This window comes from Pinus tabuliformis, chromosome 4_2 (assembly GCF_031772625.1).
Source record: "Pinus tabuliformis cultivar Carrire ecotype Pingquan chromosome 4_2, CPIR1, whole genome shotgun sequence".
NCBI lineage: Eukaryota > Viridiplantae > Streptophyta > Pinopsida > Pinales > Pinaceae > Pinus > Pinus tabuliformis.
The window spans coordinates 582,781,691-582,799,567 of record NC_142304.1 but is presented as its reverse complement, the minus strand read 5'-3'; the positions used below and the strand labels follow the sequence as shown (position 1 = coordinate 582,799,567).

Below are 17,877 nucleotides of genomic sequence, written 5' to 3'. Positions count from 1 at the left end.
TTAAAAAAAATGAGGTATTAGCCCCAAAGATCTTGCAAAAAGAAAATCGTAAGATAAGTCTAAGAATTTAGATCAGGAAGGCTCTTCAGATCTTGTGACTTGGAGTCAGCTTGTTCAACATAGAACTTCCCCAAATGCCCAAGTTTTTTTTTAAATTCAAATGATTTTTGAACATTTCAGATTAAATTGTTAGATTAATAAAGATGTAAAATAACAATGTAATTTTTATAGAATTAGAGATACCTGCTAACTCTATTAAATTAAAAGGCCATTTTAAACTCAATAAACTATGTAAGATACCTGTGCAATAGATTATTCTTCAAAGGATATTAACCAGCAATTTATAAAAAATAATATTCAACAGAACATCAAAAACCGTATTACCATAAGACGCCGAAGAGAAACATCACCATCAATGTAAACCCAAAGACATTGCATTATTATTATTCCAGAAAAGATTACAAAAGAGCTCCAAGAACAAGTACACGATCCAAAGATCGAATATTTTGATGTGACCAATGGCTTCTAATTTATAGATAAGTTCTCCAAACGATTAGTTGGCTTGATCCCCGTGAAAGTAATCTCGATTGTTGATAAAAATTTAATTATCTTTTAATCATTACCATCCAAATTATTTATTTTTTGAGGAAAATTCGAATTTTTCATTTAATTTATTTTTAATTAACTCAAAATTAATTATTTTGAGTTAATTTCTTCAAAAAATTGACTTTGACTTAACCACCAAGGCTCAAGGGTCCAAAATTTCTTGATATTTTCAATATTCCTTGGTGGAGGACCTCTAAAAATTAATTCTTTTAGAACCCACAAATTTTTTAATTCGGAGAATTTATTTTTCCTAAGACTTAATTTTGACTCTAATTAATTAAATTTCTAGCTTATGCTTTTTAATTTATTTTTGCTAGAAAATTTAATTAATTGACACATGAGAGGATTAATTATTTTCTTAACACTAATATTTTATTATCATGGCTAAAATATTATTTACATAAAATAATTACATTAACCCATGAAGGGGCAACACCCGTTCGTTATAGACCCTCAATTATTTTACTCAATTCTGTGACTCAAATATGATCTAGTAGATCAAGTGATTGGTAATAAAATAATTTAGTCAATTAGATAAAATTATTTCCAAATCACTTTACAGAAGACTCTACTAGAACACTAGTAATTACCTAAGATCTTGATGACAAAATCCACCCTAGCTTTGGAGTGAGGTTGGAGGGAAAAACTCTGCCGATCATTGGTGTCTAAAAACATAGATGAATCAGTGAGGCAAAAAACCTCATAGGATAGAAATCCTCACCAAAATAATAGGCTTACCTAGGTTGTTATATACATAATGGTCTTACTAAGATCATATACATTATAAACATGCAGAATGAGTTTACAACTTTAACAAACTGAAGACTAATGATGGGATTTGAACACTGGAACATGATGAAATCCCTTTTGTGAAAAAAGGGGTGTACTACTATAGTGTCGTTGACATAGAGTGGTCAACAGGGGTCTCTATGGTTCTATTTCTGAGCACACAATTTGTGTTAAAGATTCGTAAAAATGCCATCACATGGCCTTCCTTCCCATTCTTGATAGACATTGTCCCTTTCCATTTTTGTGTTGTTTCCTTTGTTGACATCAGCTGCTACATTATCACAATTCGTGGGGCTGGACATGGGATTAGACTTATCATTCTTTTTTGGAGGATATAACCATGACCAATCATTTGCGTGTGCCTTTTGCCCCTACTTCAGCTTCTCTTGTACTTTGTTTTCTATCTTGGGCTTACCATCAATATCACTCGATTTGTTTTTCTTGCAGCTAGCCCAAAAATTGTTCTATTTCCTTATACTTGATTTCTGTTGTGCGCTCTTTATCATCACAGTCAAGAGATTTATCTCTTTTATTTATAGGAGTGTATAGCCATGTACACGACCTAGGTGTGCCTTTTCCACCTCAAACACGTGTTTTATGGCTGGATACTTCTGAAGATCAGCGATAGGACTAAACCAAAATTCCGTCCAATCCTTCATGACTGCTTGGGAGAAGTCACTACTTGATTCGAAATAGTGCTGGTCACTTACCCAACAAACTAGGTCTCATTGTATAATCCATCAGGTCGGCATCACACAACTATGATACCAATGTGATGTCCTAGGGCAATATTTTCTTCCTAGGGCTTCTTTTTTCTAGGGTTTTACAACAGAGAATTAATAGCGTTTCATACATCCATATGATAACAAATATCATTTCATAAATACACAAAATTTTGCAATCAACAATAGTGAACAACAATATGATATCAAGTCACAATTGAACAGAATTGACTTGTTCCAAAAACCAGCAATATACTTCACTCCAATACTTATCTAATAATGCAATTGACTCTTACAAACACCCTATAGGCCCTGAGTTCCTTGCTTAATTCTGATGTCTATAAATTTAGAATAACTCCTACAACAGATTAGCAGAAGACTCCTTTAGGAATGCTAGAAATCACCCAAACAAACTCTCTTGATCTTGTCTCAAAGAGGTACCTGAACTGGTTCAAGCTGTAGCTGAACTGCGTTTAGGAAACATCAGGAGGAAATCGGTCTACAGAAAATACAGAGTCAATGCAAGTTCTGTCTGCCACAGGTGTTAATTTGCCTCAGGAGATTTTTGGCCTGCCCCAGAATTTCGGTCTATTTTACCTCAGACGAATTTCGGTTCTACAGCCCTGTGGTCTACTGGCTATGGCCTGCAATTTCAGATTGTGCTGCAGGAAAGTCTTGTTACCCAGAAACCTTCGCTGTCTCAGAATAACTACAGAAACTTATTGACCAAATTAATTACAAGGAGCAGAACAAAGAGAAAGGTCGTCAATCCTCAAAGCCAAACCAGCACTTCTCCAAGGTCCTGTGGCCAGAACAAAGAAAAGTGACTAGGGAGGGTGGGTTCACCTCTACCAAAACTAGTCCAAAGAGAAAAGGGGTCTTCCCTCAGAGCCTCAAGCACAAAGAAAACAGAGACAAATAATTCACTCTAATGATGCCGCAATTGATTCTAACCCTCTTGTATTTAGATTTCCTTGAGGGGATTTTTCACCTTAATTAATTGAGTGGGGTTCACAATAAACGCCAACTTTGAGCTTTTTTGCCCCAGCTGCCCCAAAGTTACCCTCTGTTGCCCAAATATTGGGAATTTCGGGGTTTTCCCCTTTATCCAAGACCATAGCCTACGGGGATCGATAGGCTACTTTGTCCCTTGGTCCAATTAATCCCTTGGGGATGTTATACCTCTCCATGTTTAACACATCTAGAGTTGAGATGAATCTATAGTGGTATAAAATTTAAATATTGTTCTTGCTATGACTCTTCTACCTAGTATTGGGCTTGCCCATTCTTTTGGGAGCTCCTTAGGAAATTCAAGTTTACAGCCAAATGTAGTGCATAACATTCCTAAACCACACTGATAAAATTTTTTCAGTGTTGGGCTTGACCATTGTTTTGGATGTTCCAGAAGAGAAGCAAAATTTGATTGATAATATATGTAATATTTAATCCGTTTGCTAGATAACTATTCTCCATTTGATATTTGTTCATCATCAGTGTTATGGTCCTATAGCCAATTTAAGGAATCACTTGTATGACTAAATAGTAGGTCAGTCAGGAATTAATATATATAGTAGATTTTGTCATTCATACATAGTTGTATCTGATCATTTGATATTGTTTGGAATCTGGATTATTTGGTCAATTTTTAAGCTTATGTGATTTTTTTTCCTTATTCCATGCTATCTTATTGAACCTTAAGTATTGTGCAAAACATGAAGGTTTAAAGAAGCACATATATTATTTCTTTCTTAAGTTTGGGGCTGTAGCATCTCATTCCTTCATGTAAACTCTTTTGGCTTACTTATTCCATCTTCTGTTGCAAAAGAAGCATATTTCGAAGTGGCTTCCTCTAGGACTTTTTGAACCACACTGTTAGATGGTTTAGGATTTCCCTATTCCTGGGCACTCTTAACTCTCCCGTTAATATGCGAACTGGATCATGGATCATATGGCCTACTTCTTCTACATCGACATATGTAGATGAGATGTTGTGAAAAGGGGAGTGTTTATTTTTAAACACTCACATGAAGCACACAGTGACTCATAACATTAGGATGTAAAAATTGTAAGTCTGTTTATTGCTGAACAATTGTGAATGGTCCACAGTATCTTGGGTAGAGCTTGATTCACTTTCCATTGGACAGAGAACCGTTTCTCTTGTTCCTTGGATTGATTTTATCACCAACCTCGAAGGATTGTGATATATGCTTCCATAACTTGGTTCTTGTTTAGCCACTTTCCATGCTGTACTCGCATTCTTTGATCTCAACCTTCATCAATGCAATATATCCACGGTCACCTTTGTCTGTCATTTGGAATTTTATATGGCTATATCAACTGGATAAGCTTGTCATAGCCACACAGCTATAAATAGTAATATGTGTAGTTTTTGCTTATTATAGTTGTAAACAAACTCATCGAGTTCAAATTGAAGTCCTTTCTCTCACAAAGTTTGTCTTGATGCTGCTTGGGCATTGATCCTATCTTCTGTGGTTTGAAACTAAACAAATCCATCCAATGTTTTTTGTGAAATCTGGACTTTTGTCTCTGTAGAAGTCCATACCTATAAATAGTAAATATCTCCAATCGAAACTTTCTCTGTTGTTTCCCCTTTGTAGGGCCAAATTTGGTGATAATTTGCAATTTGTCTACTATTGCTAGAATTTAATAAATCCATTGAGATGCTTTCCCTTTTTTTGGAATGGATAGAGGCATTCGGGTACTTGCTCGAGGGCTCCTTTATATTTTATTTACTTGAACAATCCTTTTATGTAATAATATACTTTGCTGCGTCTTCATTCATATTTTTCTATTATATGTGTCATCTGGCTTTCATAGGTTTTATCCCTTCCCAAATTTTGCATATGACATTGAAAGTATGTCATTTGATCCATGATTTTGTGATCTCATCAAAAGATCTATCCACAACTGGATTCTAGTTGCCTATCTCATGTTATAGCCCTTTACATGTTATCGGGGAACTTTTTCATATAGATACTTTTACTTCTAAAATAGATTAATTTTGTACAATTACATTTAGTATTCTCCTTTATAAAAGAAAAGGATTGTGCCCATAAACACCTTATTAGAATCCCTAAATTTGGCCTCAAATTGGTGATTGTAAGCTTGTTTTGGCTTTTTGCTTATCTTTGCAATTGGTATCCCCTTGAAGTGCCATTCCTTATCCTTGAGCATTACTTTTGGGTACTACTCTTTAGCACTGGGTATTATTCTTTATTGGATGTTATTTTTGTTTGCATGGAAAACTTCCTTGGGAGAACCCTCAAAGCACTTCTCTCATTTTGCAAATGGCAAGTAGAACATGTATTCCTAACTCAAAGGAACTCTACCAGACTTGAACCCATGACATCTCAGGTTTCAATGACTTGAAACTAATCGGCTCACAGTTCAAATAGATTGAGCTAATTCACTGGGCTTTCCATGGTTGTTGTTATTCGCCTTCAAGTTCCATTATTTACATTGCGGTAGTATCATTTTATCTTAGATGCCATTTTCACCTTCGAGTGTTATATCTTCATCAAATTGAGGATGGCTATGCTACAAGAGTGGAGCCACATTATTAAACAAAGAACATGTTTATTTCAGTTGCATGGTTCAAGGTGTTGAAACATCAGCTTTCATTGACTATGTGCTTTGGCTATGCGAGGTTTGAGATGTGCATATTTATCCCCTCACATGAGGAGGGAAGCCACTATGAAGGATGTATCGTCCATACCTCTAGAGTGGGAATATAGAGCGTTGCATGCTAATCCTTCCTATTTTCTATAAAGGGACATGGATGTATGTGCATGAAGTTGTGGTTGTAGGGTGTCAAGTATATTGGTTCTTAATATTTTCTTGTTGTAGATGAAGATATTATCAAGAGGCTTCACTGATTGGTCAAGAGTGGGTGGTGATATTCCTTGCACAATATGACATGGCATCTCACCAATTGATTGGTTGCTGATGGTTGACACTTAAGTTGAGAAGAAGCATTTGGTAAATGCCTCCTAAGTTCTATTTGCCTAAAGATGATTGATGTGTTACAAAGACCATAGGATATAATGATGAATTTTATGATGCCCTTGAGTAATGGTGATGCCCAAGTGTTGTTTTAGGTACAACTTTTTCAGCAATGCAAAGTTGATGGTGATTTCCACGAGTTAAATAGGTAAGGTCTATTTGCATAAAGATGGTCGGTGTGTTAGTTAGATGAAAGGGTATAACCATGAATTTATGATGCCCTTGACAAGTGGGAGGGTTGATTTAGAGAGCACAATTGCTTGGGATTAACTATCAAAACATTCATTATTATGTGAAAGTGGATACTTATTTTTGATAGTTACATTTAGGGTCAGTTTTCTATACATTCTCTATTTTCTCATCATTTTTGCTTTGTAACTAACTGTTCAAATTTTTGTGTACAATTCTAGGTGGATCTGTTGGGAGATGAGGTTGACAACGTTTTAAGCTTGCTGGGGAAAGTGTATATTGTACTTAACCACTATGCACCTGTATTGCAACATTATCCAGGGGTAAGAGTACATATGTAACCACTGGGATTTTCTTGTCATTATCTTATAGCATAAATATTTCAAGTTAATATCTAAAATGACAAGGGAATCTTTCAGTGAAATAGTTCAAGGCTGCTCTTGTGGTGTGTGGTATACTAACCAGAAATGAAGGGAAAGACTTGAGAGAACAAAATTACCCACTTTTAGGAAACTTGTTGGCATTGAATGACAAAACTTCTAGGAATTGAGTTTTTCTTTATACTTAGACAACCAAGAATTATTTGGATCCATTAGGGGCATATGAATGGCTGAAATTTCCTTTGTTACTATCAGTATTGATAAGTTTGTAATCAATTTAATCATTCTAATTAGGCATGTTAGCGATTTATTTAAATTGATATGAATATTAAGATTGTTTAAAGTGAAATCTAATTTTCTGTTTTGAGATTTGACTTCATCATTGGTCTGTACTGCTTCTAGGAAAGATAAAGTGCTCGATCTGATGATGATGCTATTCATGTTTAACATCATTCCTAACAGTTGAATGTTTAACAGTTATACAATTATGGAGGTGCTTCTGTAAGATAGCACCCCCATTGATTTTGGTAGAGTACTTGTGCAATATGAATATGAGAATGTTCCAGAAAGTAATGAACATAGACATATGCTACTGTAACAGCCTTTATAGTGATAGTATATACCATTTGCAGGTATGCCTTTTCCTCAAGGATTGGAAGAACTATTTTAGAGTTTACCTGCATCCTTTAGCTGGTACAGTTTGGCTCTGTTTTGGGCTTCTGATACCTTTATTAGATCACTGGTGTTGCTTGTATTAGGTTGGGTTTATTGTCCTAGTTAGCAGACATTAATCAAAGGGCTCGTCATGAGTGCTTGCCACACCTAGCTAAATTTTTTCGCTACCTGCTTCAACTTTCATTCTATTAGCAACTATTGCTGACCATTCCTAAGAAGGAAGCAATTTTGTAGATAACTTGATTCTATAACTCGTCTCTAATAAGTACTCAAGTAATTCCATTAACATATTTTGCTGATGTGGGGAGATTAATATAATTCCGTTCTTTTTCTGTGGGTTTTGCAAGTTATGTGTGACAATCTGCAGATGTGTTGATGCAAGCAGGGATTTGGAAATGAGAATTACTAAGTTTGAAAGTCATGTTAACTTTTCTTTGAAAAATCCATCTGATAGTTTTTTTAATGTATCTACAGGTCAAAGTAATATTTTGATTACCGCTCCCTAGAGAGGCAAGAAGTGCCAGCATGTCTTCTTTGGCACCCATTTCAAGGGAGTCAATAGATTTAAACTATTTTGATAGATCATATTTGAACATTGAAAATTCATCCATGTGAAGTATGGGCGATTTACAATTAAAAATTGCACAGCATCACGTTTTCCACAAGGAAATGCTAGTTAACTTTACGCCGTCCCAGATGTTTCTACCTGCCTGTCTAATAATCTATCTCTCAAAATGGCCCCTTTCCAGTTGACAAGCGAAACAAGCAGAATGGGTTGCTTCACAGAAATTTAGTTGCAGTGGATTTGGGCTATATTGCAATCCCGTAAAAAATGTTGGACTTATTTTTCTTTTTGATAGATCATAAAACAACTATCTGAAAGTCTTTTTTGGTGAATCCTTTCCTGAATCCATCTATTTCCTTGTCCCTGTGTTCATATGTTTTTTCCACATTAATACTCTATTTATAATTGTGTGTGTGATGGCTGTTTGTGTGTCGTGAATACCACACATGTATAGCAATTATGAGATAGAGGTGGTTCATAAGGCATTACCTGCACCATAAGCTTTACCAATCTGGAAGCTAGCTTTGGGGTGCAAATCATAAGGTTGATGTAACACCATCCTCCCTTACTCCAGTGCTAACATCGCTGGTGGTTTTGGTGTCATGCCTTGAGGGCCCTCTTTGGCTTGTCATTGTTTTCTATCTGATGTCTACAATATTCTTATTGCAGTGGGATATCCCTACGTTGCAATTCCATTCCATATTAGTACTCTCCTTATCTTGGACAATCCATCTTCCATCGAACCTATCTACAAGTGAAAAGCAAGGCTTACCCTTATCGTATAAGGATTAATCGCATTACTATTTTCCTTTTTTGCATTGGCTCATATGTGTCCATATTCATTTTGAACATAGTATAGCCATAAATGATGTTACAAAGTTGTGTAAAATCTTTGCTTGTTTGCTCCCCAGACCCTCTGGTTATTGCTAATCGTTATGCTTAAAAATGCTCTTTGGTCATGTTTTCCCAACAATTGTAGGGACTAAATCAATCCGCCTCCAATTCAAGGGGAAGATCCCAATTGACCTTATAGCCTAATCTCAACCATTTTTAGGTGCTCTAAATTCCCAATGATTCCTATAGGAGCAAAGTTTACTAATTCAGAGTTGAAGTGATTGCATAGGGGAGAGATGTAGAATCTGTGAAAGTATGGTCATGCAAGAATTGTGTACGACGATAGGAGATAAAGGTTTACGCAAGACACCATTGTGCATAGATTGATCACACAACTAATAAAAGAGACCAATTGCACATGTTTAGAGTAGCGGAGCAATGGCATAGTGTAGTTGCACTCAAATGTTGTTGGGAAACTTGTGCCCCACAACCTAGTTGCACCTAATATGTTAGCAAAAAACCTAGTTATGCAACTAAGTGCATTGCAAAGCATAGAGCTATGGCACGATTACCTGATAGATCATCTAATGCAATTATACAGTGTCTATAATGAAATAACTAGGAATAAATTCTTTCCTTTCAATCATGATCAGGAGAACCTACCTAATTCTCATGGGCACAACCTTGGTAGATATCTTGTATGATACATTAAGCAGAGTTATAGGCCTCCATCTTGTTGAAAGTTTAGGGTTTCCAGGTTTAGGAATTAAGTGAATGAAAACATTTTTTGATATCTTATCCCAGTCATTACATTAACAAAGCTTCCTCATAAACTTCAAGTAAATAAAGTTTGATGAAACCCTAGTTGGCTTTATAAAACTCGTAAGAGAAACCATCAAGTCTTGAAGGTTTTTTATCAACCATGTCTATCAAGGCTATTGTTGATGGATTGAGGATCGAGTCTTGATCACATAATCTCTCATGTTTTAGTGATATTTGATAGGGTACCATGTTTAGGCATGTCTACATCAATGCCTTTCTCTCATCACTAAGGCCTTAAGATTGAAAGATTGTCTTATAATGAGCTACAAACAACTTTTCATTTCCTTTTGACTTCATGATACAATCTCTATTGATTTGATTGTGTCTATTTTTTCAAGGGCCTACTTAGTGGCCAGATCTTTGAAAAATTCCTTGGTTGATTGTCCCCATACTTGAGCCAATGCAAATGAGCATGAAGTTGAGCTCCTCTAACAAGCTTGATTTCATCAACCTTAAGAAATTATTTTATTTTGGTAGGTTGAGCTTGCAACTCATTATCATAGGGTGAGTATTGCTATCTTAGATTGAGATCTTCCAACTCGTATTTAGTTTCTTTTTGATGCCTTCTCATCACCCTTCAATCAATATGCCCCACAGAAGGCGGTGACTTGATTGATGGCATCACCCCACTTGACAATTTGAAGCTTTCATCAGGCTTAAGGAGAAGATTCCATATTTTTGAAGTGGCACTGATGTCGCTTGCTTAATAAAAGCGGGATATGTCTAGCAAGAATAAACTCTTATGTGCATCTTGTCCACACCCTAGAAGAGATAAGACATTGTGCCAATGGTTAGAGAGGGTAACCTCTCCAACTGCTTGGATCAATTGACCCCCTTTATGATAAAAAAGAAAGTGTTTTGCTTAGATAGCATGGCTTTTGAAACATCTTCAAAACTCTTTTAGTGTATTTATGGAAATGCCACAACTATACCAAAGCTCACTTGATTCATTCTTCTTAAACATATTTGGCTCTATATGCCTCACATTTAGGCCATTTGAGACCATCACCCCAGGCATATTAATATTTTGAATTCTTTATTTTTCATTTTTGGTTGCAAAACATCTCAAAATCGCTACACAGCAATACATAGTGGGAATGCAAGTGCCACAAAATACCCATAATATATGGTTATGTCAAAGTAGCTAGTGGTGACCTCCTAGGATTTTTCACTAAGCCTTTCAAACGGTAAGCTAGCTCTTCCATGATGTTATCTTAGCTTTTGACCTCCCTTGCCTTGTCCTCTAAGTGTCGCTAACTCTATTACCACTTTCATCTATTGGTCTATTCTTATAGTGTACCTTACTTGGTCCATTCTAGTTGGTAGTTACTAGGTTATCCCTCCTATACTAATTTGTCCCTCTTGTGGCAACATTATCCCTTTGCATCTTGCTCTAGTTTTTCCTTGCTTTCATGCAAACTCTCATGGCATGGGCTTCTCTTCACCCTTGTTTCCCCTCTATCCTTTGCACCTACTGCCTCTTACTTCCACCACCAGAGCAGTTTGTTATCTCTCGAGGAACCTTTCCCTTACCCCTTTGTTGTTAATCATGCCTAGACAAAGAGCTAGAAGTAGGAGAGGGGTAGGTTATTACAAAGGCTGTGGAGGTTTGCATACCAAATAACAAGCATAATATTTAGCGCACCCAAACGTACCAAAATATATAGGATGAAATTGTCAAAGCAGATTGAGACATCGTGAGAGAGCACATGGTTGTATGACCAATTCCAACGTTGCAAGAGAAGTTGTAGATTGAGTGCATGACACAGGGCACACCAGAGGAAGGTTGTAATGCCCTATATTATGGAAATAATAATAATAATAATAATAATAATAATAATAATAATATATTGGTTAACATTTAGGCCCATAAGTTCTAAGAGTTAGAACCTGGATTTGATACCATATGTAATGGCCCAACTTTAAAACATAATTATACAAAAGTTACGTACAAAAATTTAACGCCTTTAATCATCAAACATAAGGAAGATTTCAACTTATTAGTACATAGTCCACGTGATCAATGAGTGGTGAGAAGCTTACCCGCAGAATGAAAAACTAGCTTACTTGTGATTTTAGAACCGTTGTGCTACTCTGATCTAACTGACCACAACCAACGTATTGGGGACGACTCTCCACCCAACTATAGGCTCAACTCCACTATGTATTTCTACAGCTGGTCACCCTCAAACCCTCAATCAACCACCTCTGCCAATGAATCTCTCTCTGCATTATAAAGCTTTAGTCAACACATGCACACCGTGGACATTTTCTAGCATCTGAAAATTCTTTTGGGAAGCGTCTTATTGGATAGAAATGAAGCCAAGGAGGAAATTCTTCTCATGTTGGATGACTTGCAGTTATTCCTGAAAACTTTGGACAGATGCCTGAAATGGATTGAAGACCATCTTGACTTGCCTTTGAATCTAGGAAGCTCACTTGGCAGTAGCAAAACACTTATCATGGGGGACTTACCAGAGTCTTCCAAGTCTGCATGTCTGGTCATAATTTTTCCAGCTACTTTAGTTCTCTTTGTTTGTTTTTTGTTTACATGTTAGATGATAGATTAGACTATAAGGGTCTATAGACCAAACTCTTAGTTTTTCTAATAATCTTTTTTGAACTGAATGTTTCGATGTTAAAGAAATTATGGTTTTTCCTTTGGTTTAGTTTCTTAGGTGGCAGACCAAGGCAAACCAGATTCAAATATAATGTATCTTCTTAAAGAATGAATATAAATTAACCTTACAAAAAATAATTAAAGCTTTCATTTGATCCCTTCAATTTTAGCTTCTAGATTTTACATTGTATCAGTTGCTTCTGGATGGAGAGGCTCTCTAATTCCCAGGGTCTTCCTTGAATTATCCATGTGTGTCATGGAGAGCTAGTTTATTTGCATGAACCTTCACACCAGGGTTCTCTTTTAACGTAGGCTTTTCTAATTTCCCTCTTTTGACTACGAGGGATTAATTTTATAGCCATTTAATTGAACCTTGGAATGTATTTTTGGTAATAATATTTGACCTCTTAAGAATATATCTTAAAGTGTTAATAATTTTACCCTGTATTTACATTAACAATAAATCTTTTATAAAATTAATATTTCACCTTTTATATCCTTTTAATAGTTCTATCTTTTGCCAATATTTCCATGTTATTGACTTTTACATGACATATTTATTTGTATCAACCTGGTGACTTCTCACAATGTTTAAAGCTGTCTTATCCTCGTGCAAAAATTCCTCCATGCAAAGATTCAATCTTTTTTTCTTCATAGTCCTCCATGCAAAAAATTCAATCTTTTTTTCTCACAATCTTTATATGTTTTATGGCCTTCTTTTACATTCTCAACTTATATATATATATGTTTGACTTGATACTTCTTCATGTGTACTTTAAAACATCGTTTTAAAACTTGGACCATTGTGATATGTTTTATAGCCTTCCTTTACATTGTCAACTTATATAAATGTTTCACTTGATATTTCATTGTGTACTTAAAACATCATTTTAAACTCGGACCAGTTAGACATGAAACGAGTCAAACTAGCCAAGTTGATAGGCCATTAAATCATCTTGGCCTTCAACTCAACTCAGGGGGCTGGTTTAGGTACCAAACCAGTCCAAATTGGCCTGAACAGTCTGAGTCGATCTTAGCTGAAAATTGATTCATTGAATCCAAGTCTATTCGAGTTGAGAACTAAGTCAATTTGAGACTGAGTCGAAACTCGAGGTGATAGGTGGCCGAGCCAAAGTTTAAGTCCCAGTTTTTTAGACTATGCTTTAAAACACTTAGAAACTTTCCTTTTAAATTACCTTTTCTCACCATGTACATGGCAATCAACTTTACTTATGCCAACTATGGAATCTTTGTTTGGCTTGATATCTTCTTGCATGCACTTTTGAAGATGCTTGGAAACTTTCCTTTTTAATTATGTTTCCTTAGTACTTACCATGTATGTGGCAATTAACTTAGACTTTTTTATGTGCACTTTCTTTTGTCTATCAAGTATTTGGGGTACAAGCCTAAAAGTTATTAGCAGAACTCTCTTTTTTTTTCTCATCCTTTTTATTTATTATGAGAATAAAGCGTGGGCCACCAGACTAGAGTTATTGCAAAATTCTCTTCTTTTATTAAATTATTGTATTTCTATAGGCAAAATGAAACAGATCAATGGAATAACTAAAATTTTACTTCCTTTTTTCTCTAGCTTTATTTCTATTGCCGCTGGAAAATTAAAATTTGATCATATATCAGCGGAAGTGCTGCGGAACAATTGGAAAAAAAATATACTCGACTGCAGGCCAGTGGAAAAACCACTCTGATACCAATTAGACTGAATCTTTGTCACTTCACCCAAGCATCCGCTATTATAAAGAGAAATCTATATAGTCCTCGAGGGATAAATAATGATTATTCATTCTTCATTGACATGTCTTGAAATAAAATGAGCATACATATAAATACGCTTTCGAATGATAAATCATGTCCTTGGCAAAGGTCATGACTTATTATTATAACATAATAATTGTCTTATGACTATTATTACATGATATTTGCCTTATGACTATTATGACATAATATTTATTTATTAAATTATGATGAAAATTTAATGCACTTTAGGTATATTACATACAACAAACAAATTTGCATAGGGATGGACGGTATGTTATATATACTGTCATGTAGAGAGGAATAAGTACCTGCTGCCAATGGTGAATGCAAAGTAACAAAACTTGGTTTGGAAAAAAGTTTGACGAAGTTGGAATGTGGGATTCGACTCTGACTGGACAAAATCTTGGGCAATAAACCTTGATAAATATGAGCAGAACGGGGATGCTATTTTTGTTTGAAACTTTTATAATGGGACAGACAACATTTTTCACCAGGGATGTAAAAATTTGACCAACTGTCAAAAAACTCAGTGAGTATTGGGAAGACAAACTTGCTGCTGGTGACTTAGACTTGCTGGCAGAGAGTTTGACTCACCCACATTTCAAAATGGCTCATTTTTAAGCTGAGCTGAGTTTGACTTGAAAGTCCAAGACAAGTGTGTTTTCTATTATGGGTGAATGGTTTGTAATGATGAACACACAATATGAATAAGTTTTGGCCCAAACGTGTGCAATTGTTGTTCACACCTCATAACAGTAACATAAAGAGCGATCTTTGTTCTTAGAAGATCAGTCTTATGAGAGGCAGTTTCCAAAATGCACCTACTCATAAGCGGTCGGTGTATCACCTCCCAAGCCACGGTGAGAACATAGATGCATATAAAAAAGAATTGCATTTGATTCTTGAGCTTCGTTAGCTCAAAATAGAAAACCTAGAAATATCAGAGCATCACGCTCCAACGTAAATTTTTAATTTCCAGATATACCTGAAGTGGGGCCTAGTCCTTTTCTACAACGCTTATATGGTCTTGCCATTACCATTCTGACTAATTGTCTTCCCATCTTGTTTCTGGTTCTATAGAGCAAACAGAAGCTAAATTCTCATTTTCATATATTTTATGGTGTAGTTGCTTGAGGCACTTGTATGTGATTATCTAGGATTTACTTTTAGAGCCCATTGACGATTAGTGGATGTTAGTGGACATTAATAAATATTTCATTTTAGTAAATGTACCGATAGTCTGGTGACTGCTATTTTATTTTCAATGAATGTTTCTGGTCAACACGAGCAAGCTGCAACTTGCCTATGTGAGATATTCATTGGCTAGAAATGTCTTGTGACTCTATGGAAGTCACCCTTTGGCTAATAGGCCATGAGTTGGGGTTATCTGCTACACCAATGCCACATAGGACTGGCACCTAGTCTTACCTGTTTTTCACAAACACCGGGGCAAACAAATGCACGAGCATGTCATTGGATAGACTTGAACCTAGGAGGGTTGGAATAACAATGCACAAGGCTGTTTTCTGGTTGAGAAATTAGATTTTCAATAATAATTTTACTTGAAATGTTTTGTTATTATAAAACGTTGTCTCTTTTCCTTTTCTATTTTTCTAAATATTTATATTCTAATACCAATTTTTCTTTTGTTGCATTTTGCAGATTCCTGAAATTGTGAATTTGATCAAGAAAGAGATAGCAGGCCGTGTTGATATGGACCTTAACCTTTTTCGCTTCTAGTGAACTTCTGGTAGGTCCTTAGGAAAGGCATTTATTTGAGGTTGATTGACAGTATGAAGTTACTTCGTGCCCTTGGTTTGTTCATGTCATCATGGGAAATTGAAATTTGTGTGTTTTGCAGATCATGTTGGCTCTATTCATCGTTCTTGGTTCCTTTGTGTCGACTCTCATCCAACACTTCAGTATGATTTAGGGCAAATTGAACCAGGTGGCTTTAAGAATAAAAAGTCAGATTATTAACGTCCTACTGAATTATTTTCTTATGGTAGGCATTGCTGCCTACAGTGTTATAAAGATTGAGATGATTGCTAGTTTGGAGGGATTAGGGATAGTTGAAGTCAACAATATCAACCAAAGTTCAGCATGCTCATATGTTCCAGCTGAAACATGTATTTACTCCTCCACTAAAGTATGATATTTCCATGTTTTTAATATTCACGAGTGATTGTAAGCTGTACTTATGATTAATAATTGTGGTCAAGGCATATCGATGATAATGTCTGAGTTTTCATTATAACTTTATTTATTTATTTCTTCGAATTCTTTATTCTACTGAAATAAATACTGATGTAACAAATCTGTTCTCTGTGTTTGCAGATATTTTGTCATAGACAAGTAACCATCCAAGTTGAGTTGGACTTTTAAACTTCAAAATAGTCTTGTGAAGAGAGCTCTGGTCCGTAGTCCACAGAGTTGTAGAATTCTTTTGTTTATACAAAGGCATTGAATGTACATAGGAAGAGAATTGTTGTCAGTTGCAATGCAGTGGTAGTCAAATTCTTTTGTATACTATATTCTCTAATTCGTAATTATTTATTCTATTGCATGTCAAATCAAGTTCTAGTTATTGGAGGAAAAGTTCAATAAGCTGGTACACTAGAATTTGCGACGCTATAGTGGCCAAAAGTTTTAGTGAAATTTCTTCTTTGGTTTCTCATTCTTTCTGTAGTTGCATCTCAGGTAAATAAAGTCAAAACTTCTCAAAGAAACAGTTCAAGATGTTTTTTGTTCGTTTTCAGATTCCCTAGGGTTCAAGGATTATAATGCTCTGTTGATCCTGGGATATAGTTTTGTATGTCACTGAAGAACCAGGTACACGCCTCAGGAGACAATTCAATATATTAAATGACATGTTCTTCAGTTTCCAAGATTATGGTGTTTCTCATGGACTGTTTGGTTATTCTGAGGGAAGTCAACAACTGTTTACATACAAATTACATATGGAAGAAGAGAAAATGCCATATTCTTCAGTGCTCTACTTACATTCCATTCTTCTCCTTTTTTATTCACAGGTACTTCTTTAATAGGATATACATGGCATATTCTTCAGTGGCTTAATTTCATTCCGTTTTTCATATTTTATGGGCAGGTACTTTTATAGGTATAAATGGGATGTCTATTATATTATTTTTTATTTGGTATCTGGTTATGCTGAATCATTTCGTACTTGATTGGTGATCTGGTGTTAAAGATACTTTATATATGGTTGGCATATTGCCCCTTCGAGCTAATGATTCTTTAGGTAGGGATAGTAGTCGTAATAATAATTAATGTGGAATAAAAAGGTTTGAATTTATGTTATTATATTTGTATCAACAACAGCTTTTTTAATTCATACATGGATAGAAGTAGGAAGTTTATAACATAGAGAAGATTAATGAATTGACAATATGATAGGGATTTAAATATTATGACGATAGGCAGGCAGGTATTATCGTATATTGGTTCAACATCTCTCTTTCAGGGAGGCAATGGAGATTCAACTTCCCTTAGTAGGCATACTACACTGATAGCCTTTAGCATATCAGATGGATTTCTTAAAGACAGAAAAGGAATGTAAGAAAATAAAGAAAAGAAGTGTGCCAGAATGAAATTATGGAAAGGTTGAGATTCAAAGAAAAGAACTTGAGACAACTTCCAATTTATTCTTTGCAATAGCGGAAAAGGGAGAGATGTTTTCCCCAAAGATTGAGACGATTTTGAAAAGCCATTGGATTAACAGGGAATAGAAAGTTGGCCAGTCCTTTCTTCACAGTGATTTTTCATTGTACTTAAAAGAAAGCACTACAAAGACAGCAAGTAATATGAGTCTACAAGGTACATAATGTTTCAAGCGATGGTTTTCTTAGAGTAATG

General features: G+C 35.4%; 1 long non-coding RNA gene across 1 annotated transcript; it reads left to right on the top strand.

Annotated features, from left to right (window-relative positions):
• Positions 1-6,539: 6,539 nt before the first annotated feature.
• On the top strand, positions 6,540-17,121 carry LOC149170638 (uncharacterized). Its single transcript, XR_016259499.1, has 4 exons — positions 6,540-6,652; positions 15,664-15,751; positions 15,863-16,130; positions 16,339-17,121. It is a non-coding gene; the product is annotated as an uncharacterized LOC149170638 (long non-coding RNA).
• The last annotated feature ends 756 nt before the right edge of the window (positions 17,122-17,877 follow it).